General features: G+C 56.5%; 1 protein-coding gene and 1 long non-coding RNA gene across 10 annotated transcripts in view; both read right to left on the reverse strand.

Annotated features, from left to right (window-relative positions):
• Window positions 1-23945, reverse strand: part of SLC12A7 (solute carrier family 12 member 7) — a 98169-nt gene that overhangs the window by 68311 nt on the left and 5913 nt on the right. The window lies entirely within an intron of this gene.
• LOC117064696 lies at window positions 469-4936 on the reverse strand. Its single transcript, XR_004429619.1, has 2 exons — window positions 3119-4936; window positions 469-3011 (listed from the first exon to the last, which is right to left on the reverse strand). It is a non-coding gene; the product is annotated as an uncharacterized LOC117064696 (long non-coding RNA).

Here is a 23945-nt window from a genome sequence, read left to right on the forward strand (position 1 = left end):
AGAGGCTGGGGCGATGGGGCCACAGACCCAGGGAGGCCTGGAGCCACAGAAGCTGGAAGGGGCAGGAAGGATCCTCTTTTAGAGCCTCCGGAGGGCGTGCAGCCTTGCCCACACCTGGACTTCAGATTTCCTTTCTCCACCGCTGAGAGAGAAGGCATATCTGTGAAGCCACAGTGTGTGGTAATCACAGCAGTCGGAGGAAACTGATGGATATAAAAATACCACAAATAACTCTGTCATAATGATCTTGTAAATGGAGATAAAATAGACAAATTCTCTGGGGAACAAAACCTACCAAAATCCATACAAAAAGAAACAGAAGCTCTGAATAGTACTATGTCTCATGAAGACATTAAATCCTTGATCTAACCTTGCCCCCCTTCTCCACATAAAACCTTCAGGGTCAGACAGACTCGCTGGTAAACTCCTCCAAACACTGAAGGAAGAAATAATACCAGTTACATTGAAGTCTTCCAGGGAATTTTAGAAAAGAAGTAATCTTGCACAACTCCTGTTATCAAATTAGCACTTGTCACCAAGGGAGGGAAGATAAAGCATGATGAGATGCCCACACCCCAGGAAAGTGTCCCAAGAGTGGCTCGGATTCTTCAGGGCTGCGACGTCCTGGTTTTCATCTGGGAGGTGGTGACAGGCACGTGATCTATGGTTATTCCAGAACCAGTGAATGTAGGATGTGTGTCATTTAGCTTCTCACGCCATGCACTGGGGTAAGTTCACTTAGGAAACAGATCTTGTGTGTCCTTAGGGAAGGCCGGGAGTGGGCGTGGCTGGGAGGTGGTGACTGAGGAACCACCCCGCCCCCTCCCCTGCTCCTGTGGTCTCAACCTGGAGGGAAGTCCGCGCCAGCTCCGGTGGGATCAGGGTTGCTGGATCCCAGCTGCCAGGTAAACTCCCGCTGATCTGCAGCACAAGAACCCAATCCCAGGACTGGAGCTCTCATGGGGCAGTCAGGCCCAGCGGAAACTGGTGGCCTCGCTCCAGGAAGTGAAGCCGGACTCAGACTAACAAAAGCCACCAGCGATGCATGGAGGCAGGACGGGACATCTCATGCGGACCCAGGGACCTTGGAGCACACCTTGGTACAGATGGAGCCTCCAACAGAGGTTTCCTTCCTCATGTGGTTGATGGAAAGTTCTAGAATTCGTCTTCTCATAGGGAGGAAAAGTGCCGCCCAGCCCCAACACACCGAGACCACTGGGGCTCAGTAAATATTTGATAAACAACAGGCTCAGCAGGTGCGGTGGCCAGTGAGACTGGTATAGACCTGGTGGCCCATGGGCATCGGGTCCGCCCTGTGACTACCAGTCCTGACAGGCTGCAGCGGAGCATGTGTGCATGTGTGTGCATGTATGTGTGTGTGTGCATGCGTGCACACCAATGGGAGTGGCCCCAAGTCTGCCTGGTCTCTACACGGCTCCCAGCGTTTTCCTAGAATGGATCACGTTTGCATACACACATATGTGCACACACACGCAGAAACCAGACCCACTCCCACCATCCACCCACACAAGCTGAACCCTCAGTCACGCCGCTCCCTGCCACGTGCTCCATCCCCATGCGCGTCAAACACACCTTCTGTTGAGTTCTGCTTTCAGCTTTCCCTGATGGCCAAGTATACCCCGCCACCCCCTGCAAGGCTTGGGGGTACCCCTGGGATCCCAAGTATGATGGCCTCTAGAAGCCCCTCTCCTCAAACCTCGGTCACAGCTGCTGCCCAGGGCCTGCCTCGCCCGGGGGGCAGCCACATCTCTCCTTGACACACGAGGACACGCCTCCAGGAGGCCTCCCTCAGCCAGCGGCCACTGCTGCTGGCCTCTCTGTCCGTTCCCAAGGGCTGAGCTGCTGCAGGGAGCAATGCCTCCTGGCTCCAAGTGAAAGTCAGAGGTGGGCAGGACGTTCAGCTAACATCCCCACCTCCAAGGTCCAGTCTCACAGAGCCTCAGCAGCTACCCAAGGCAAGGAGGTGGTCACGGGGCCACCAGGAGTGTCCCAGGGGACCCCAGGCCCCCGAGGGCCAGAGAAAGTTCCAGGCTTCCCCTGGCATAAGGGACAGAACCAGGTGCCCTCCCCTCCTGGCCCCCTCAGCCTTCCTGTGATGTCCAGGACCAGGACCAGGGAAACCACAGCGTCCTGGAAGACAGGGTGGAGGGTGGCTCCAGGAGCCCAGCTGTGGCATCGGCCAGCCCCCGAGAGACGCGCTTGCTCAGGCATCCCTGGCAAGGCTTCCAAAGCCCTCACGCGGATGAACACGAGAACACCTGGGGCACCCACTGTTTCACAGAGAAAGTCACAGCGGTCACCCCGGTGGGATGTAATTTCTGCACATGATTAAACAGGAAGAAAAGATCCCAGCTGAGATTACGTGCAGAGGCACCTTGGAGCCGGGCTCTTGACACCGCTGACCCGAAGCCTGGTGATTCGAGAGGAAAAGAACGCCCTGCTGCCGTCAGAGCTGGAACCTTACAGCCCATTGTGTCCTGGGCGTGAAGCTGTCACCTGACTCCCAGGTGAGGAGCCTGTGGGTCAGGGGTCAGAGCTCAAGGGATGCCCTTGCCAGCTGGGGCAGCCAAAGCTATCTCTGCGTTTTCCCCTGAAAGAGGAAGTTTAAATACCCAAGAAGCTTTGATATCACCTCCATAACTTTACTTCTGGATGTGGTTCAGAAAATCTGTGGAAAATCACCCAGAATTGCACCCGTTTGGTTACAGGAGTCTTAGCTGTGGGGGCCCCTTTTCCACTGCTCCCATCAAGTGGCCTCCTGGGCAGCCCAGGACCCTCCAGAATCTTCCAGAAGCCACAGCACTCGCTTCAGTCGTAACCTGCAGGACCCCACCAGGCAAGGCTGGCTGGGAGGAGGCACTCTCAGGACAAGGGACCTGAGCAGGCACCTCCTGTCTCGGCTCAACGCCCAGCGAGGACGGGAGGACCCAGGTTGCACCTGCATCTGCATCTGGGCGGGGAGCAAAGACGTGGCCCTCCCAGCGCTTGAACTGTGAGAGGAAGAGAGGCTGAGTGAAAGCCCGCCCCCACCCCACCCCAGAAGCCACCCGGGGCCTCCCACAGCCCTGCCCGCGGCTGCGCACGCGTGTTCCCTCACCTCCTCAGCCAGGGCGGCTGCGCACGCGGGTCCCCTCACCTCCTTAGCCAGGGCGGGGGCGGCAGGGAGGGAGGGCGTGCTGCATTCTTCCCTGGACCTGCAGGTGTACCTGTGCCTGCCCAGAGGGAGCAGTGGGAGCTTCCAGCAGACACACCTGGACAGGTGCACGGAGCCCCTGCCAGGGAAACCCAGCACATGCAGGTCGGCGGAGGGTGGCAGAAGTGGGCAGAGGAGGAGGCTGAGCTCAGCACGGCCCAGCGGTCTCCTTCCGGCCAAGGGGAGTGGCTGGGCCAGTCTGAGCAGGGAGGCAGCTCAGGGAGTGAGCCCTGGGGACAGCATTGGAGCAGCCCTGGGGTCCCTGATGGAACCTCCCCTCAGAGGGTGGTCTGAGGGCCGCCGGGGGCCCCCTGGGAGGTCAGGGAGGGGGTGGTGTTTTCAGGGTGGGGGCTGGGGGCAGGAGCAAGGCCTGGACTGGGGGATGGAGGCCTGAATCAAAGCAAAACAGAGACTCAGAGCTCAGCACCCATATTCGCAGAGACACACAGGGACTCACAGGGACGTCCCGGATAGCAAGGGGACACGTGGGGACACGCTGGGACCCACGGGGATGTGCAGGGACACGGTCCCTCCTGGCTGTCCTGCTCCTTGCCGATAGTCACCCGGAGGCTGGGGCCTGGCACCACTGGCACAGGCGGATTCCTGGGCCCCTCCTTGGGGCACCTCCGCCTCAGCAGCAGCTGAAGGGCATGGGGGAAGGAGCCGGTGTTGATGCAACAGGCAGATGGTTCCAGAAACTCAGGATTCTACACAATCCTAGCACCTGGGGTGCACAGTCTCGCACGTCTGCCATGCTGTTGGAAGCAGGCACTGGCCCTGGTGGTGAACACAAGCCCTGAGGACCTCCCCAGAGCGTGTGCTCCAGGCAACCTGCCGGGACCACCTCTCCTGCCCGGTGTTGGGGGCCTCACCTCACCTCTCCGGGTCCCTAACCAGGGGCTAGGGCTGCCCCCCTTGGGCCCCCCAGAATCTACCCTGGGACTGAGAGCCTGAGTCAAGCCAACCCCCAGACCTTGCCCAGCAATGGCTTGTCTGGGGTGGGTTCCCAGACCCTCATCCAGGACACGGGAAAGGGGTTCCCTTTGTGGCCTGTGCTGTGGAAGGACTCAGTGAGTAAGCTGATCCTCCTGGGACGTGGGGCGACAGCCCCCAGAAGCACATTCCCAGGTGAGGCCCGGCACCCTGGCTGTGTACACGGCAAAGTTCACTGCCCCTGGTTCCGTCAGGGGCGTTTGAACCAGAGTGACTCCATCTTGAACAGTGGCTGGGTCTGAGGAGGCTGAGACCTGCTGTGCTGCAGTCCCAGGAGCTTCGGGATTCTCAGTCACAGGGTGAGACGGGACATTGGCACAAGAGGCAGGTCACTAAGACCTTATTGATAAAACAGGTTGTGGTCAGGACGCTGTCCAATACCCAGTACCCACCAAACCAAGGCGGCATGCAAGTGACCTCTGGTCGCCCTCACTGCTCATTACACGCTGATTAGAATGCATTAGCATCTACGAGACACTCCTACCAGCACGATGGCAGTTTAGAGAGGCCACAGCAACATCGGGAAGCTACCCTCTATGGCCTAAAAAGGGGAGAAGCCCACAGTTCTGGGAATTGCACACCCCTTTCCTGGAAAATTCATGAATAATCCACCCCTTGTTCAGCGCATGATCAAGAAGTAACAGCGTCCTTGGTCGGGCAGCCATTCTTCATCCCTTCACTTTAATAAACTTGCTTTCACTCTGTGGACTCGCCTCCAATTCTTTCTTGTGAGGTCCAAGAACCTTCCCTTGGGGGTCATCTGGATTGGGGCCCTTTCTGGTAACAGTTTTTTTTTTTTTTTGAGACGGAGTCTCACTCTGTCGCCCAGGCTGGAGTGCAGTGGCCGGATCTCAGCTCACTGCAAGCTCCGCCTCCCGGGTTTACGCCATTCTCCTGCCTCAGCCTCTCGAGTAGCTGGGACTACAGGCGCCGCCACCTCGCCCAGCTAGTTTTTTTGTATTTTTTAGTAGAGACGGCGTTTCACCGTGTTAGCCAGGATGGTCTCAATCTCCTGACCTCGTGATCCGCCCGTCTCGGCCTCCCAAAGTGCTGGGATTACAGGCTTGAGCCACCACGCCCGGCCTTTCTTTTTTGGATTAAAACCCAGGCTGTTTTCTGTCCCTTCCCTTCCAGGGTTCCCTGACGCATGAGGACCCCTCGCCTTCTGGACCATTCCAGTGCCAGCTCCCACCATGGCCAGAGGACCTGGCCGGGGCTGCCGGAGAAGACACAGGCCCTCGGCCCACCACAAATTTCAGATACATGATGAATTTTATTTTGATGTAGTGTGGCCCAAATATTGCTTCTACTAAGAATTTATTTCTCTCTGAGACAGAGTCTCGCTCTGTCGCCCAGGCTGGAGTGCAGTGGTGCAATCTCGGCTCACTGCAACCTCTGCCTCCTGGGTTCAAGTGATTCTCCTGCCTCAGCCCCCCGAGTAGCTGGGATTACAGGTGTGCGTCACCACACCCGGCTAATTTTTGTAGACAGGGTTTCACCACGTTGGCCAGGATGGTCTCGAACTCCCAATTTCAAGCGATCTGCCAGGCTTGGCTTCCCAAAGTGCTGAGATTACAGACATGAGCCACCACACCCAGCTGCTTCTACTAAGAATTATTTGTGTTAATTTGAAACAAATTTAACCAGGTGCCCCTGCGCGGGGCTGGTGGTTGGGGGCTGCGCATGTGGGCAAGAGCTCCCCGCAACCCCCCAACCTCCTCAGGATCTTCAGACCTGAGCTTGAATCCCACCAGCCCCACCTCCTCCTGGAGTGGAGGATATTCAAATGCACACGGCTCCCTGGGAACCCTGCCCTGCTGGTCCTGGGGGAGAGGGCTGGGCGAGGTGGGGTCAGGGCCATGAGGCACCTGTTCTTTTCATCAACAAGACTTAAGGCAAGAGAGGCGAGGGGGACCCCACACAGCACTGTCTGGGATTGACTGTGGGTGGAGAGAACAACCCCAAATACTTGTAGGCCCTGTGGCTGCTGCTGGACGCTTGCTGGCCGGCGTGCTTGCTGGGATCACCCCAAAGCACCATCAGAGATGGGAGGCTGGACATGTGCCCCTCGGTGAGAACTTCATCAGCTTTATGTGTGGAGTTTCAGGATATGAACATCTGATGCTGAATCTCAGAGGCTGAGGTTAGGGGCAGCTCAGGAACCCCCCGAGGTTCTCAGACCCTGTAAATAACTTTCCGAGTAATCCAGGGGAGCCAAGTTATTTCCCTGACCAAGTGAGGCAGCAACAGCAGACAGGGTTGTATGGAGCTGCAGCTGGAGGTGGGAGTGGGCTCTTGTTCTAACCGCTGCTCGGCCTTCCTCCCTGAACTTCCTGGCACGCACACCGTGGAGAGACGGGGCTGGATGGTACCCACAAGCCTGCTCAGCCCAGCCAGACCCCCTCGCCCACCCCAGGCCCACCCCAGACAGCCAGAGTGTAGAACAAGCCCAGCCTCCCCTTTAAAAACTGATTCTCCTGTTGTGGGAGAACTGGGTCTCTCTCCCAGCTCCAGCTCTGCAATTCTGGGACAGCTATGTGTTTCTAGTAAGTTAAAAAACTTGGCTGGGCGAGGTGGCTCACGGCTGTAATCCCAGTACTTTGGGAGGCCGAGGTGGGCAGATCACCTGAGGTCAGGAGTTTGAGACCAGCTTGGCCAACATGATGGAACCCCGTCTCTACTAAAAATACAAAAATCAGCCAGGCGTGGTGGCTCATGCCTATAATCCCAGCTACTGGAGAGGCTGAGGTAGGAGAATCACTTGAACCCGGGAGGCAGAGATTGTAGTGAGCTGAGATCATGCCATTTCACTTCAGCCTCGGCAACAAGAGCAAAATTCCGTTTAGAAAAAACGGCCGGGTGCGGTGGCTCAAGCCTGTAATCCCAGCAGTTTGGGAGGCCGAGACGGGCGGATCACGAGGTCAGGAGATCGAGACCATCCTGGCTAACACAGTGAAACCCCGTCTCTACTAAAAAAATGCAAAAAAACTAGCCAGGCAAGGTGGCGGGCACCTGTAGTCCCAGCTACTCGGGAGGCTGAGGCAGGAGAATGGCATAAACCCGGGAGGTGGAGCTTGCAGTGAGCCGAGATCCCGCCACTGCACTCCAGTCTGGGCGACAGAGCGAGACTCCGTGTCAAAAAAAAAAAAAAAAGAAAAAAAAGAAAAAACTTGAACACCCATGAAGATGGCTACTATCAAAACACGAGAAAATGAAGACTGCAAGGATGTGAAAATATTCGGCCCCTTCTACTGGTGGGAGTGTGAACCGGGACAGTCAACACAGAAACGAGAACGGTAGATTTTGAAAAAGTTAATAGAATTACCCTCCCACCCAGCAATTTCACTTCTGCATATGTGCTAGAAAGAACTGAAAGTAGGGACTCGAACAGGTATTGCACACCCGTGATTACAGCTGCACTACCCACAACAGAGGTGGCAGAATCAGCCCGAGAGGTGGTGAGCAGATAAAGCCATGAACAGAACGAGTCTGTCCACACAGCAGGATATTGTTCAGCCTTAAAAAAGGGCATGGCCGGGCACGGTGGCTCACTCTTGCAACCCCAGCATTTTGGGAGGCCGAGGTGGGCAGATTAAGAGGAGTTCCAGACCAGCCTGGCCAACATGGGAAATGCCGTCTCTACCGAAACCACAAAAATTAGCCAGGTGTGGTGGCTGGCACCTGTAATCCCAGCTACTCGGGAGGCTGAGGCAGGAGAATCACTTGAACCTGGGAGGTGGAGGCTGCTGTGAGCCGAGATTGTGCCACTGCACTCCAGGCTGGGTGACAGAGCAAGACTCCATCTCAAAGAAAAGGACATTCTGACACAGGCAGCAGTGTGATGACAGCTGAGGACGTTCAGTGAAATCAGCCAGTCATGAAGGACAAAGACTGTACGCTCCCACGCTTAGGAGGTCCCCGGAGGTGCCGGATCCAGAGGCCCAATGTAGACGGCTGTGCAGGCTGTGGAGGGAGGGGAGTGAGTGATGGGGACAGCGGTCTGTTGGGCAGACAGGAGATGGACGGTAGGGATGGCCACATAGCAGCGTGGACGTGCTGAATGCCTCAGAACTGTACGCTTCAAAGTGGTAAAAGTCATAAAATGTTGCAGGATGAGTATGTTTGCCACAATAAAGAGAACTCAAACCGGACACCTGCACAGCACCAGCAGGGAGAGGTCAGGAGGTCGGCTGGGGGAGTGGGGCCCTGGGACACTCACAGGCAGCGCTGGCACCCCCTCCCCCATACTGCACACCCCTGACGCTTTAACAGGCACCGTCAGATCTAACTTCAGTCCCCACCAGTGGAGTCACCAGAGCTCCCAGCGCAGCCTCGGCCCCACAGCTTCAGTCACCTCAGGGGGAAGATGGGCTGGCCCAGCTGCTTGCTGCCCAGTGGGGGGATTCCTGCCTGCCATTGAAAACTTCTGCTCCCCTCTGCTCACAGTTGAGGCTCAGGTGCACCAGTGAGTGGGACTTCAGGATGCTTGCTAACTTCAGCCCGGAGCCCTGACACCACCTAGGCTGACCTTCGTAAGACACTGACCTTCCTCGGCTGGGTGCGGTGGCTCACACCTGTAATCCCAGCATTTTGGGAGGCCGAAGGGGGTGGATCACCTGAGGTCAGAAGATTAAGACCAGCCTGGCCAACATGGTGAAACCCTGTCTCTACTAAAAACACAAAAATTAGCCGGGTATATGGTAGGTGCCTGTAATCACAGCAACGCAGGAAGCTGAGGTAGGAGAATTACTTGAACCTGGGAGGAGGAGGTTGCAGTGAGCTGAGATCTCACCACTGCACCCCAGCCTGGGTGACACGGCAAGACTCCATCTCAAACAAGACACTGACCTTCCTAAGCCGTGGTTTGCTCATCTATAAGATGGGGATGAATAGACGGAAAATGATGGAAATGATGGAAAATGAAAGGAGAGACATCTGGAGAGACTGTGGGGCCAGCCAGAACCTTCCTAGTAAGGAAACTGAAAAGGTGCATTTGCAGCTGAGCCTGTGAGATTTTGACTCAACAGGCAAAGGGAGTTCCTGGGACCCAGGAAGCCAACCACACACAACTACCATGCTCCGTTTCCAGGGCCTTGGACAAATGCCTCAACACTAGACCAGGGCCTTGGACAAATGCCTCAACACTAAACATTCCGGCTCCAGCCCAGGTGCGCTCACCTGTGGGTGATGTGACCTGCGGCCCTCGCCCTCAGCCCTGCTGCCCTGGTATCCAGGGTGGCCATGGAGATAACATGATGCCGGTCCCAGGGCTGAAGTGGCCAGAGGGGTGCGGAGACAGAGCCCCAGAACAAGTCTACTTACTTGTTCTGGTGCTTACTCCCAGTGCTGTTTCTGTAAGGGTGAACATGTGCAAAGTGATGCCACATGTGGCTTCAGGTGCGTGCATGAGTGGTGACAGTGTGACGATGTTCCTGGAAAGACAAAAGTCCCATTCGGGGTTTACAGAAGGCTCTGCCTAAGTGCCTCGCCCTGGTAAGGGCAGGAACACACCAGGTCTCTTTCAGAGGACTGCAGTTTCACAGCCGGTGGATTTTCCAAAAATATTTTCATGAGTTTGACACACAGTGCCAGCTTGGACCACACCGTCCGCACATCCAGGACGCACTCCCTGTTTCCCTCACACCCTCCCTGCCCATCCTGTAAGTTCCCCACAGAAATGGTGGCCTCGCCGGCCCTGCGGGGTGTGGGGTAAGCAGCATACCCTCTCCGGGCCTGGCTCCAATCCAGAGGACACGGATGCACATGTCCCCTTGATCCATGCTGGGAATCCCGTTTAAGCAAACAGCTGCTGATGGGAAGGTCCAGAGCCCATGGAAGAGGAGCCTGTGGAGAGGCCACAGGATGAGGGAGACTCGAGGCCATCTCCGCTCCTGCAGGCACCGCTGTGCAGCTTTGTCCTCCCAAGGAACCATTCGTGCGACAGAGGGAAACACTCCACTATCCTTCCGACCCAGCTCCGAGAAATCACGACTCCTGACACCCACCAAGACATACGACTTGACTAACACAGACGTGCTCACACACCAGGACACGCAGGCACACATGTGCTCAGACACCAACACTAGGATACACAGACATGTGCACACACCCCAACACCAGAACACGCACACATGTGCACATACACCAACACTAGGACACACACATGTACTCACCACCAGGACACAGGCACGTGCTCACACCAACACCAGGACCAGCACACACATGCAGACACACGTGTGTCTACAGCAAGTGTTTCCCAGCCCAGAGCTGGGTGCACAGAGCCACACCCAGCCACAGTGAGGCCGCCGCAGCCTCTGGTTCTCATCCCCTCAAGCTCACTCTGCCTCTACTACAAGGATTCATACCCCAATCACAGGTGGGGCCACCTGTGCCCTCCTCCCAGAGCACTGGAGGCCAGGAACGATCCGGAGCCACTCCCTGTGTAGCCCCACCCGTCTGTGAACCAAGAAACCAAGGACTCGAAGGACGAGGATCAGACCACGAACAACAAAGAACCTTGGCCCAGAGAGCCAGGTCTCCATCCCTGCCTGCCTGTCTCCCCACCTTGTTTCCTTACAGCTTGGCACCTGCCAGGGATGTCAAATACACCCCACCCAGCCCCAGAGGGTCCCCACTGCTAGGGGACAGCCTTCAGCCCCGACTGCACCTTGCCCGTTGTACACACCTTCCCGCTCCTCAGCCTGCCTGGACATCCAACCTCTCCCTGTAACAGGCGCTGAATGACCCTGGTCCCCTCCAGGTGGTCCCCACTCAGGTCCACAGTCTCATCCTGAACTTGGCAAACAGGGCCTGCCCCAGGGCTTCACACAGCTGTCCTCTAGGCCACACATCTGGATGGTTCGGACCCAGGGCTCCTCTTCCTGGATGTGGCTTCTGCAGGTCAGGCCCTCCCTGCTCGCCCTAGCACGTCATCAGAACCCGCGGTCTGGCTGGCGCCAGAGGAGCCAGCACAGGCACCCGGATCAGCGCCCCCCCAGCACCGGCTCCCCGGGGCCTGGCGCACTGAGAAAGAATCAGGGCGTCCACACCAGTGCTGTGGAAGACACCCCAGGGGGTCCCGCGGGCCGTGGCAGAAGGAGCAGTCTCTCTTGTCGGGCTGGTTGCTGGGCTCCTGGTTCCTGAGTGACCCTGAAGCAGGGATAGCTGCCGGCACCCGCCCCTCCTCTTCTCAGGAGTGGTCAGGCTGTGTCCAGAGCTGGTTCCTTCCAGTAGGTTCATTGGTCTAGGCTGACTTCAAGAATAAAGCCCCGGACCTTTGCAGTGAGTCTTACAGCTCTTAAAAGTGACACAGACCCAAAAAGTGAGCAGCAGCAAGACTTACTGCAAAAAGTGAAGGAAAAAAAAAACCAAAAAAACAAAGCTTCCACAGCACACACGCTCCACCCCAGCCTGCTGCCTGCCCTCTTCAGGGTGGCCAGGGTTGGCCGGCTTTTATTCCCTTATTTGTCCCCGCCCACATCCTGTTGATTGGTCCATCTTACAGAGCACTGATTGGTTTATTTTACAGAGTGCCGATTGGTCTGTTTTTACAGAGTGCTGATTGGTGCATTTACAAACCTTTAGCTACACACAGAGCACTGATTGGTGTGTTTACAATCCTTTAGCTAGACAGAAAAGTTTTCCAAGTCCCCACCCCACCCAGAAGCCCAGCCCGCTTCACCTCTCAACCTCAGGGGGCCTTCTCTGCATGCCTCTCTTCTCGTCTGCCTCTGACTTGCCAGTGGGTTTAGAGCTCGCTCAGATAAACGGGCGACTTCAGCTGGAGATCTTTAACGTTACCCCACATGCAGAGATTCTTTTCCAAATAAGGTCATATTATCGGATTCCAGGAATCAGGACATAGATGTAGCTCTCTGGAGGCCACCATTTAGCTTACTACAAACTTTGAAACCAAAACAGGAACAAGGTCCAAACTCAGAAGGACCTGGGCTCCAGAGAGAGGCCCAGGAAGCCAAGCGCCACTGCCCGACACAGCCCTGTGTGCACAGCGGGAGACTCAGGGTGTCTGTCCATCTGCAGCACGCCGCTTTCTACCAGGTCCCTAACACGTGCTGGGTCCTAAAATGTGCCCTGAGGTGGGCTGGGGATACTTGACTCCAGGGCACTGGCCAGAAGCCTGTGGACCTGCACCCACCACCAGGCCTCTGGAAGGAGAGCAAGCTGAAGTCCTGACTTCGAAGTGGCTGCAGGGATGGCCCCTCACCCAAGCTTAGGGGGGGGCCTCTGGGCAGCAGCAGGTGCACTTTGGAAGCCTCTGATGGTCCCCACAGCTGGGCTCCCTCCTCATCCCCATGGGCATGGCCCACTGGGTGGCTGCTGAGTCCTCATGATCTGCAGGCAGGAGGAAGGGGAATGTGTGAGCCCGTGGCCTCCATGGCAGCTGGCTGGGATCCTGGGGGGACCTTCACTGGTAGCATCTCCCTAAGATGTGCAGTCCCAGTGCCTGCAATCAAGCCCAGCCCTGGTGGGGAGCAGCCCCTGGAAGGCAGGAACCACTCCAGGCAAATGCAACTGGAGCTCAGCTACATCCTCACGAGGGCCCTGGGCCCTCAACCAAGAGGGGGCTCAGCCTCACAGATGCGGTTCTGGGAGCTGGGGCGGTTGACACTGCCTGGGCCTTGCTGGCTTCATCTGAGCGGATGGTGTCTGCACAGCGGCAAAGGTGCCACATGCTGGAACCTGGAGCCGAGGTTGCCTGGAGAACTGTTTAGGCAGTGGCCCCAGCGGGTGCGGGTGCTGGGAAACAGGAGGCAGAGTGGCCCCCGTGCTCCTCCACGGGCATCCGCACAGCCCGCCTTCCCCGAGTGCACGCGGTGAGCTTGTTTGACCCTGGGGTAGCCATGGCTCACTTTTGTGACCCACGCCTCTCCTCCTGGCAGGCCCCGTGTCTTTGGGGAAGGTGAGTAATTCTGAAGGTTCCCGAGCTCCACTTCCCATTCTAGGGCCACTACGTCCCCACGGTTCTGGGACACTTGCTGAGACAAAGGCAGATTTTGTGAGTCAAAAGGATTTTCCACATCTCCAAATGGCGTTTCCGGATGTATGGGCCTCAGGGCTCTGATCCCAAGAAGTGTCAAGATGCAGATGCAGACCACGCCGGGACATGCTGGAAGGTGTCAGGACATGCCCGACCTGCACACCTGTCTCCCGGAGCATCCCAGGTCTCAGGCATCACATGCTCCGAGGTTAACGACCAGGCACCACAGCCTTGTCCTCGACCAGCACCCCAAAGGCGCCGTCCTGCCCTCAGAAGGTCCCCCAGAAACGCTGTTTCCCATCACCGGCTGGCTGTGGGGGCCTGAGTTTGGCTGCATCTGGGTCCAGGTTTGGGTCAACTCCTCAGCATTCCCTGGCCCAGGCTGGATTTGAAGGGGTGTAGAAACCTGCAGTTCCTGCGTGCTGGGCGGGAACACGTGTGAGAGGGTCTGTGTCCACGGAAGGCAGAAGCCTCACCTCGTACCAACAGCTGCGGGGTGTGGGATTCTGTGGCTCCGGCCCACCTGGGTGCAGGGAGCAGGGTCTGGTGGGAACCCAGGCAGATCCCTCTCCTGAGGAAGGCAGCCCTGCCGCAGCCAGCACATCCCAGACAATGAGCCGCGTGGTCCCCACAGCCCCTCAGATGGATCCGGACCACCAGTCTGCACGCACGGCCACACCTGTGTCTCCATCTCCCTCGGTTCCCTTCCCACCCCTGGGTCTGGAAGACACTGGCAAGCAGGGGAGGAGGAAACAGGTACAGCTCCAGCAAGGGGGTGCTCCCTGCTGGCTTCCCCTCCCCACAGCTGGCCCTGGAGGGAGGTGTCATTATGTGAACAGGGAGATGGGGCTCGGGACGGTGCCAGCGTGCCCAGCAACCCCGGAACTCCGCGTGCTCAGGAACTCGCACCGCTGGCTCCACGCTCTCTACTCCAGGGGACGAGAAAGCTCCGGTCACCAGGCAACGAGAGGCACGAGGGAGGAGTCCAGGGCCCCAGGGAGGGCTCAGGTGGCTGGCGGGGGGGGTGCAGGGGAGGGAGATTCATCCAAGAGGGCCGTCGACGAGCACTGGCTGGGGAGGGATGTGGTCACTGCACTGGCGTGACAGCTCGGAGTGGCTTCATGAGGACCATGTCATGGGAGAATGTTCCGGGGGGAACCCCTCGGGAGGCTCAGGGTGAGGCAGAGCTGCAGCCAAAGTGGCCAAGCTGGGCCTGGGCCAGTTCAGAGCGGCCAGGCTGAGGGGAGGGTGGACACGGGGAGTTTACATCAATCCGCCCGGGCCGCTGTGGAAATGACTGCAGCCAGGCTGCGCACACCACGGACCGTCTCACGGCCTCAGGCCTGAAGTCCTAGGCCAGCGTGTGGCTGGGCTGCTCCCCTGAGCTGTGGGGGGTTCCGGTTCCAGCCTCTCCTTGGCTCGCACACCCCAGCCTCTCCCTGTGTCTCTGCATCGTCCCCACTCTGTGAGTGTCTATTTCTGTGTCCAAACTCCCCCTTTTAATAAGGACACCCGTCATGTTGAATTAGGACACACCGCTGTGAGCTATCACTTGATGACCTCTGCAAACACCTCCCTCCCAATACCATCACATTCTCAAGTGCTGGGCAGTAGGACCCCCAGTCCTCTCCCAGTCCTAATGGAGAGATGTCACTGAGCCTGTAACTCCGCTGTCCCAGCCTTCCCTGACACCACAGGCACCACAGCCGCCATGGGCACCACAGCCACCATGGGCACCACAGCTGTCCCTGCCACCACGGGCACCACAGCTGCCATGGGCACCACAGCTGCCACAGCACCACAGCCATCCCTACCTCTCTCTCTGTGCTCTCCCCCAGCTCATTTTCTGTCCCTCCTGGGATGAAGGCTCCCTGGGGACTGTCTTCCCTGCTGTGTCCTCAGCACCCAGACCTCACTGGGACAGCAGCCACTAAGCTTGTGTGGTCACTGAAGTTTAGATTTAAGTTAACATTTTTTTTTAAATGAAGAATCCAGGTCCTCAGCCACAGCAGCCACAGCTCAAGTGCTAATAGCCACGTGTGGCCGGTGGTGCTGCATGGAACGGCGTGGACAAGGAATAGCTCCGTTGGTGCAGAGAGGCCATTGGACACTCAGACAGAGACAAGAGGGTTCACCAGGACAGATCGACGGATGAACAAATTCAGAACAAAATGCTTAGTGAGGGAGAAGTGGACTTTCATTTTGTCTAAGTCACCATTATCGTGGGTGCTGCTATCAGGATCAGATCTGGTCATGTGGAGTCTGAAGCACTCCCAGCCGCCAACTGTGGCTGTTGCTTGGAGATACCCCCATCTTCCCTGCAGCCCTGCAGGACTTCCTGGTGCTTCCCGGTCTCCACCTTTGCTTCTGGTGCTAGAGGCAGGGCAGGTGGCGTCAGGGTGGCTGCTCCCCTCCCGGGAGCTGCACTGGGCCACAGTCAGTTCACCTGGCCACCGCTGGCAGAACCTCTGGGCCCCGGACAGGGCCCCTCTATACAGAGCCCAGATGCTCCACAGGGCAGGGGCAGCCCAGCCCTATAAGCCCTGGTGCCCCCATAATCAGGAGGAAGAAAACTCACCCCCTCTCCTGTCCCCCCATCCCCTCCCCACCTCCCGTCTCCCCTTCCCGCTCCCCTCCCCTCCCCCTCCTCTTCCCCTTTCCCTTTCCCCTTCTCTCCTCTCCCCTCTCTTCCCCGTTCTCTGCTTCCCTGTGTGTCTCTCTCTCTTTCTGTCTCTGTCTCTGTCCATCTCTCTCTCTCTGTTTTTCTGTCTCTGTGTCTCTGTCTCTCTCTTGCTGTCTCTGTCTGGCTGTCTCTGTCTCCCTGTCTTTCTGTCTCCGTCTCTGTGTCTCTCTGTCTCTATCTGTCTCTGTCTCTGTGTCTCTCTCTGTCTCTGTGTCTGTGTCTCTCTCTGTCCCTCTCCCCTCTTGCTGAACCGTTGCCCAGAACTCTAGGCAGGAGCTGCTCACGGCCCTCCCCACATCTTCCCCCAGAATACCGGTGACCATCAGCTGCCTCCCCATACGTGCCCCTCCCCTCCACATCCCAAACTCACTCAGGGCCCCTGTTCTTCGGGCAACGTGCTCAGAACTCAGGGGAGGTAAGGAGGAGTAGGTCAGCAGAAGAGGAAATGGACTTTCCTGGCCCATCCTCCACCTCGGGAGGGCGCTGGGCCTTGGGCCCTGGTATTCACTGTAACAGGGGCTGAGAGGTGGCCAAAGAAGGCTTGTTCCCAGGCCGGGCACCACAGAGCTTACGGTTCCATCTGTGACCCAGGGCCTTCCGTCCCTGAGGGCCCCAGCACAGCCTCACGGGCGGCACCCCCCTCCATCCGCAGGGTCAGAAGCTGCAGCTCAAGGATCGCCCACGGAAGGTGGCATTTCCCAAGGCCTGAGCTTCCCGACATCCCGCCACCTCCCGCAGCACTGCTGCCAGTCCTCTCGGATAAGGGGCAAGGGTAAGGCCGGCCTCGCTGGCTCCAGCAATTGTAACAAAGCGCCTCGGATGGGGGCTTCAACACCAGAAATTGTTCCCTCGCAGCCTGGGGGCTGGAAGTCCAAGACCAAGGGGCCAATGGGCGGTTTCTCCTGAGGCCTATTTGTGGCCTGCAGACGGCGGCTTCTCCCGTGTCCTCCACCGCCGCTCCTCTACACACACGCATCCCTGGCGTCGCTTTCTCTTCTTACACGGACACGTCCTATCGTCCTGTCGGGTCAGGGCCCTCCTCACAACCTCATTTAACCTTAAATCCCTCCCTCAAGATCCTAGCTCCAGATACAGTCCTGTGGGGGCTGGGGCCTCAGTTGCGAATTTCAGGGGCACGACTCAGTCGGCACCTGTCTGTGTCCTGCGTGTGCCTCCGTGGGCCTTCTCAGGGTTCTCCCTGTGTCCTGGCGCTGCTTCTCCACCCAGAGCGCCGGCACCCGCTGCTGAGCTTCAGGCATGTGACCCTGCCCAGCCCCCTCTTCAAGCACCTTCCTCAGTACCAACCAGCAAACCTGCAGCTGCACCGGGGCCAGTAGACATGGTCGGGCAGAGTGCTGGGCACCCTGGTCTCCTGGACACCCTGGCGCTGGGCAGCCTGGCCTCCTGAGCACCCTGGTGCTGGGCACCCTGCCCTCCTGCCCCTGGCTGGCTCGGTGGCTGTCACCAGCGTGTTCTAAGATTGCAGCCCAGAGTTAAGAAATGGGCAGGGGGGAACAGCCCTGCAGGGAGGGTCACACCCGCCAACCTCGGGGAGGGGAAGTTGGCCTACGCAGCACGGGGTGGTGGGAGAGGATGGTGTCTGGGGCTTACTCTGTGCCCAAGCTCCCACAAGGCAGGGGCCCACGTCCCGGGCTCCACGCCAGGGCCTTGCTCTGCCAGGGCAATCAGGGCAGCTCCGACAAGGAGTGGCCCCTTTGAGCGAGATCCTGGAGAGTCAGGGTTTTCATTCCAACTTTAAAACAGTCGCTCCCAGGCCGCCGCTACCGCCCCCACCCACCTGTTTTAGACCCAGCATCATCGTGACAGTTTGGGGACAGGAATTCAACTGTGGAATGGGAGGAGCCCTCAGCTCTGGGTCACGCTGGGTGGCGGGCACAGTGAGGTCATGCTGGGTGACAGTGAGATGATGAGGCAGGCAGCCCAGTGGGCACCTGCCTTGAAAATGACCCCTCAAACCAGCAGACCACATCACACTTTACAACTGAGTACAGATATTTTTCCATTAACACCTGCATCCACTTCCAGACCCACAGATCACCAGGCTGCGGTGGGGATGTGTGAGAAAATTATAGGCAAGGAAGCAAAGACTGGAACCAGGTGTGTCTCTGAGTTCCAGCTCTGCTGAAATGCTCATCTGAGTAAACAGGTGCTGCTGCCATCCTGGCCATGCATACACAGGCCTCCGGGTGGCAGAAAGCAGGGATGATACCAATGTGTCTTTAAACCAGTGTTCAGTTTCCCACGGCTGACTTGGAACGTCCTGAGGCAAAATGTGAAGTTTGCTGCATGCCAGGGAGGAAGATGCAGCAGCAGCCAGCACCACTGAACTGACTGGGCAGGGGCTGGAGAAGGAGCACATTCTGCCGGCACGGCCAGGAGGGGCCTGGAGGGCTGGAGAGAGCCCGCGTGGGACAGCAGCTGGAGGCCACAGGGGGCCCAGGGATCACCCCTTCTTCAAAGGGAACCTGTGCCGAGAACTCGGCCCTCACACTTGGGTGTGGGGTCTCTGGAGAGAGGACAGTGAGTGGCCGCAAGGGCCAAGCAGGGGCTGCTGCCAATGGGCCTGGAAGACCAGCGAGGACCCACGTCCATCACACGGTCTGTGTAGCAAATGACAGCCGGTTCTGCAGACCCCTGTCCCTGTGAGGACACAGCTGCTGGGGTGGTCAACCCTCCCCATCATCCCCAGCTGAGGTGCCCCTGCAGAAGCCCTGAGTGCCCAGCGGGGTAACTGCGGCCAGGTGCGTGCTCTCGGAGCACCGAGGAGCCATCGGAGGCTGCAGGCTGCCTAGGGGCCAGGCTTGCTGCCCCTTCCTGGAATCTGCCCACAGGAAATCAGAGGCTACCAGCCCCTTCCCTGACCTTTCCAGGATCAGTCAGGAAGGGCTCACAAAGGATGTTATTTGAAACAGGAAGGTCCCTGGACAAAAATATCTCTTCTGAGAGGCCTGAAATAGCACCCTGCCGAGAGTAATTTAGATTAAACAGGACCCCCTCCCCGGAGAGCCTGCCTACGTGTGAATTGATTTAATCAAACCGGCCTCCTCTCAGAAAACTAGAGGCCAGGATCAGGTGCCTCTGTCCTCTGTAGAAGGAAGGGGCTGGGGGTGGGGGAGGATTTAGTCTATCTCTAGGCCCCTACTTTCTGCTTGCATTTTCTTTTTGCTATTTTTTGTATTGTGATAAAATACACATAACATTTTACCATTTTAACCATTTTTGGGTGAGCAGTTCAGTGGCATTAAATGCAGTCACAATGCTGTAAAGTCATCACCACCATCCTTCTCCAGAACTTCCTCTTGCAAAGCCGCAGCTCTGCACCCATTAAACTGACTCCCATTCCCCTCCCCCAGCCCCTGGCACCCCCGTTCTGCCTCCATCTCCCAGAATTTGACAACTCCAGGCTCTGCCTGCAAGTGTTATCCTTCAGGATTGACCTTTCTGTGTCTGGCTGCCCCATCCCTCCTCACTCCCAAAGGCTCTTCCTGGATCCCACTCCCAGCAGGAGGGGCCATTCCCTGTTCACCCACCTTCTTGAGGCTCCTCTGGGAGTGTCTCCAGACCCCAGGGATCTGCCAGCGGGTGGGCTTTTGGTGTGAAGTTGTGAGAGCCCAGATGCTGGTGACCTTGAGGGTGACCGCCCAGGCTGGTGACCACGGACCTCCAGGCCTGGGTCCCTCTGACCTGGCCGTGGAATGAAGGCTGGGGTGCCTGCATGGGGGTGGGAGCAGTGGTGGCCTGCCGAGAGGTGTTCAAAGCCATCTCTGTGGTGTAAACCAAAAATAAAATTCTAAGGCTCTTCCCCAACAATCTGAATGGACCCCTCCTCTGGGCCAGGACACCCCAACATTAACCTGAAAGACTGGTTCAGTCCACGACAGGAAGCGGTCGTCGGCCATGCCTCATGCTGCCCTCCTCCCTTTTGGAATTTAGGAAAAGCCGACCAGCACTAACATCAACACAGACCTTAAGTCTGGTAAGAAACACTTACCATACAGTCTCTTCTCTCTGGAGCCTACTACCTGAGGCTTCATCTGCATGATGAAACCTTGGTCTTCACAACCCCTTATCCTAACCCTGACATTCCTTTCTACTGATAATAACTTCCAACCAATTGCCAATGAGAACATTTTTAAATCTACCTCTGACCTGGAAGCCCCACTTGGAGCCGTCCCGCCTTTCTGGACCCGACCAATGTATATCTTAAATGTATCTGATGGATGTCTCATGTGCCCCTGAAGTGTCTAAGGCCCAGCTGCACCTGCCCACCTCCCGAGGCTGTGTCACTGCACGGACACTCTATGTGGTTCAGAATCTATCTCTTCAAATATTTCACAGACTTTTGCTCTTTTCGTCGACAGGCTTATTTCATTCACATGATGTCCTCAGCCTCCATCCATGTGGGAGTGTGGGTCTGAATTTCCTTTCTTCTGTAAACTAAAAACCAAATCCCCCAGCCTAGTGAACAGAGCACAACCGGAAAAACTAAATTCCTGCCGTGATAGGAGGGAGGAGGGACTCGCCTCGTCACAGTCCCCTCCCTCCCACCTTTAGGAGTTGAGGTGCAGCTGACCGATACTAACTCCAAAATACAGATCCGAAGACAGCAGAACAGACTCTGTGGCGGTAAGACCCCAAATCCAGACCCGCGGAGGGTCCCCCGCCCTAAGAGACCCGCCGAGGGTCCCACACCCGGAGAGACCTGCTGAGGGTCCCACACCCAGGAAAGACCCACCAGGAGTCCCCAGACATTCGAAGGCCCTGCCCGCCCTCTGTCCTCTCTGGGGTGCCTCCTGGAGGCTTCTACGTCACCAGCACCTTGGCCTCCACAGTCCCTCAGCTGAACCCAAGCGTTTATTTCCACCCACTGCAAGCCTTCACGTCTACAGCTTAACTCTTTCAACCAAATGCCAATCAGAAAACGTTTAAATCCCCCTGCTCTCCTTCAAGATGTCCCTCATTTCCCACCGAATCAATGTATACCTTCCATGTACTGATTTATGTCTTTACCTCTAACTTCTTTATTTAATTAAATTAATTAATTAGTTTTTTGAGACAGGGTCTCGCTCTGTCACCCAGGCTGACAGAAGTGTCACAATCACAGCTCATTGCGGCCTTGACCTCCCAGACTCAAGCCTCAGCTTTCCAAGCAGGTGGCACCGTGCATATACACCACCACACCTGGCTAATTTTTAGAAAATTTTTTGTAGGCCGGGCGCGGTGGCTCAAGCCTGTAATCCCAGCACTTTGGGAGGCCGAGACGGGCGGATCACAAGGTCAGGAGATCGAGACCATCCTGGCGAACACTGTGAAACCCCGTCTCTACTAAAAAATACAAAAAACTAGCCGGGCGAGGTGGCGGGCGTCTGTAGTCCCAGCTACTCGGGAGGCTGAGGCAGGAGAATGGCGTGAACCGGGAGGCGGAGCTTGCAGTGAGCTGAGATCCGGCCACTGTACTCCAGCCCCGCGACAGAGCAAGACTCCGTCTCAAAAAAAAAAAAAAAAAAAAAAAAAAGAAAATTTTTTGTAGAGACGGGATCTTGCTGTGTTGCCCAGGGTGGTCTCGAACTCCTGTAGGGAAACAGTCCCCCTGCTTCAGCCTCCCAAAGAGCTGGAATTACACCTAGCCTGGCTTCACCTGTAACTTCTCTCTCCCTGAAATGTATAATACCAAACTGTAACCGCCTCAGGCACGGGTTCTCAGGCCCTCCTGAAGCTGTTTTCTGGGCCATGGTCACTCACATTGGCTCAGAATAAACTTCTTTAAATATTTTACAGAGTTTAGATTTTTTTGTTGATAATTTTTAAGGCTAAATAATATTCCACTACATGTAGTATTAAAATGTTATACAAAATTATAACAAATTTAGCTGCAGATCAAATTGGCTTTTATTCTCAATTCATGGATAGGGCAGCCTCAATCGAGGAATGAGAGCTCCCCCTGGGCAATGACGAACAGTGGGTTTTGTAAAGCGGGTGCAACGGCCAACAGTGGGTTTTGTAAAGCGGGTGCAGGGACACAGAGCAGGAGAAAGGCTGACAGTTGACATCGGGTTTTCTGAGGTTCCTTGTTGTAAGGGTTAAAGCAGAGGGACTTCCTTAGTATACTGACCAAGCAGACTGGAGTCTCCTATTTTCAGGGAAAACTGGTCAGCTTTGGGATCTATCTACTTCCTTAAAGCTTCAGTTTGATAACGCCACTTAGCATTTAGGCCAAACCAAAATGGAGCGATGTGTTGGGGCCTGGTGTAGGAGCTCCATCCAAAACGACATCTGCCTATAATCTTTGTTTAAAAGTACATGTCACATTTTATGCATCCATTCATCCATCCACAGACACCTGGGTAGCTTCTGCCTGTGCCTATCATGAATGAGGCTACCAGGAACATGGGTGTGCAAATGTCTCTCTGAGCCCCTACACCCAGAAAGGGGACTGTGAATCCTGTGATACCACACCCAGAAAGGGGACTGTGGATCCTACAATGCCACGCCCAGAAAGGGGACCGTGGATCCTATGATGCCACACCCAGAAAGGGGACCGTGGATCCTACGATGCCACACCCAGAAAGGGGACCGTGGGTCCTACGATGCCACACCCAGAAAGGGGACCGTGGATCCTACGATGCCACACCCAGAACAGGGACTGTGAATCCCGTGATACCACACCCAGAACAGGGACTGTGAATCCCGTGATACCACACCCAGAACAGGGACTGTGAATCCCGTGATACCACACCCAGAACAGGGACTGTGAATCCTGTGATGCCACACCCAGAAAGGGGACTGGGGATCCTAGGATGCCACACCCAGAACGGGGACTGTGAATCCCGTGATGCCACACCCAGAACGGGGACTGTGGATCCTGTGATGCCACACCCAGAAGGGGGACTGTGGATCCTACGATGCCACACCCAGAACGGGGACTGTGGATCCTGTGATGCCACATCCAGAAAGGGGACCGTGGATCCTACGATGCCACACCCAGAAAGGGGACCGTGGATCCCACGATGCCACACCCAGAAAGGGGACCGTGGATCCCACGATGCCACACCCAGAAGGGGGACCGTGGATCCCACGATGCCACACCCAGAAGGGGGACCGTGGATCCCACGATGCCACACCCAGAAGGGGGACCGTGGATCCTATGATGCCACACCCAGAAGGGGGACTGTGGATCCTACGATGCTACTGTATGAACTTCTGACATCTGTTTTCCAGCCATGCCACTTTACATTCCCATGAGCACCACACAAGGGTCCCCACTTGTAACATCCTCACCAACATGGTATTTTCCATTCTAAAAATAAGAGCCTGGTAGGGTGCAGCGGCCCACACCTGTCATCCCAGCACTTTGGGAGGCTGAAGTGGGCAGATCACTTGAGGTCAAGAGTTCGAGGCCAGCCTGGCCAACATGGCGAAACCCCGTCTCTACTAAAAATACAAAAAATTAGCCAGGCATGGTGGCAGGTGCCTGTAATCCCAGCTTCTCGGGAGGCTGAGGCAGGAGAATCACTTGAATCCGGGAGGTGGAGGTTGTAGTGAGCCGAGATGGTGCCACTGCACTCCAGCCTGGCAACAGAGAAAAACTCCCTCTCAAAAACAAATAAATAAAAATAAAAATAAGAGGCATTCAAATAGTTGTGAAGCAGTGTCTTCACAACTATTGGTGTTGATTTGCATTTCTCTAGTGATTAGGGTGATTAGGATGTGAAGCATCTCTCCATGTGCTTATTGATCATTTGTATATCCTTTTGGAGAAATGGCTATTCAAGCCGGGCGTGGTGGTTCACATCTGTAATCTCAGCACTTTGGGAGGCCAAGGCGGGTGGATCACCTAATGTCAGGAGTTCGAGACCAGCCTGGCCAACGTGGTGAAACCCCATCTCCACTCACAATACAAAAAATTAGCTGGGCGTGGTGGTGCATGCCTGCAATTCCAGCTACTCGGGAGGCTGAGGCAGGAGAATCGCTTGAATCTGGGAGGCGGAGGTTGTGGTGAGTCGAGATCGTGCCATTGCATTCCAGCCTGGGCAACA

The sequence above is a fragment of the Trachypithecus francoisi genome, unplaced genomic scaffold (genome assembly GCF_009764315.1).
Source record: "Trachypithecus francoisi isolate TF-2019V2 unplaced genomic scaffold, Tfra_2.0 Lachesis_group2, whole genome shotgun sequence".
In the NCBI taxonomy this organism is placed as follows: Eukaryota; Metazoa; Chordata; class Mammalia; order Primates; family Cercopithecidae; genus Trachypithecus; species Trachypithecus francoisi.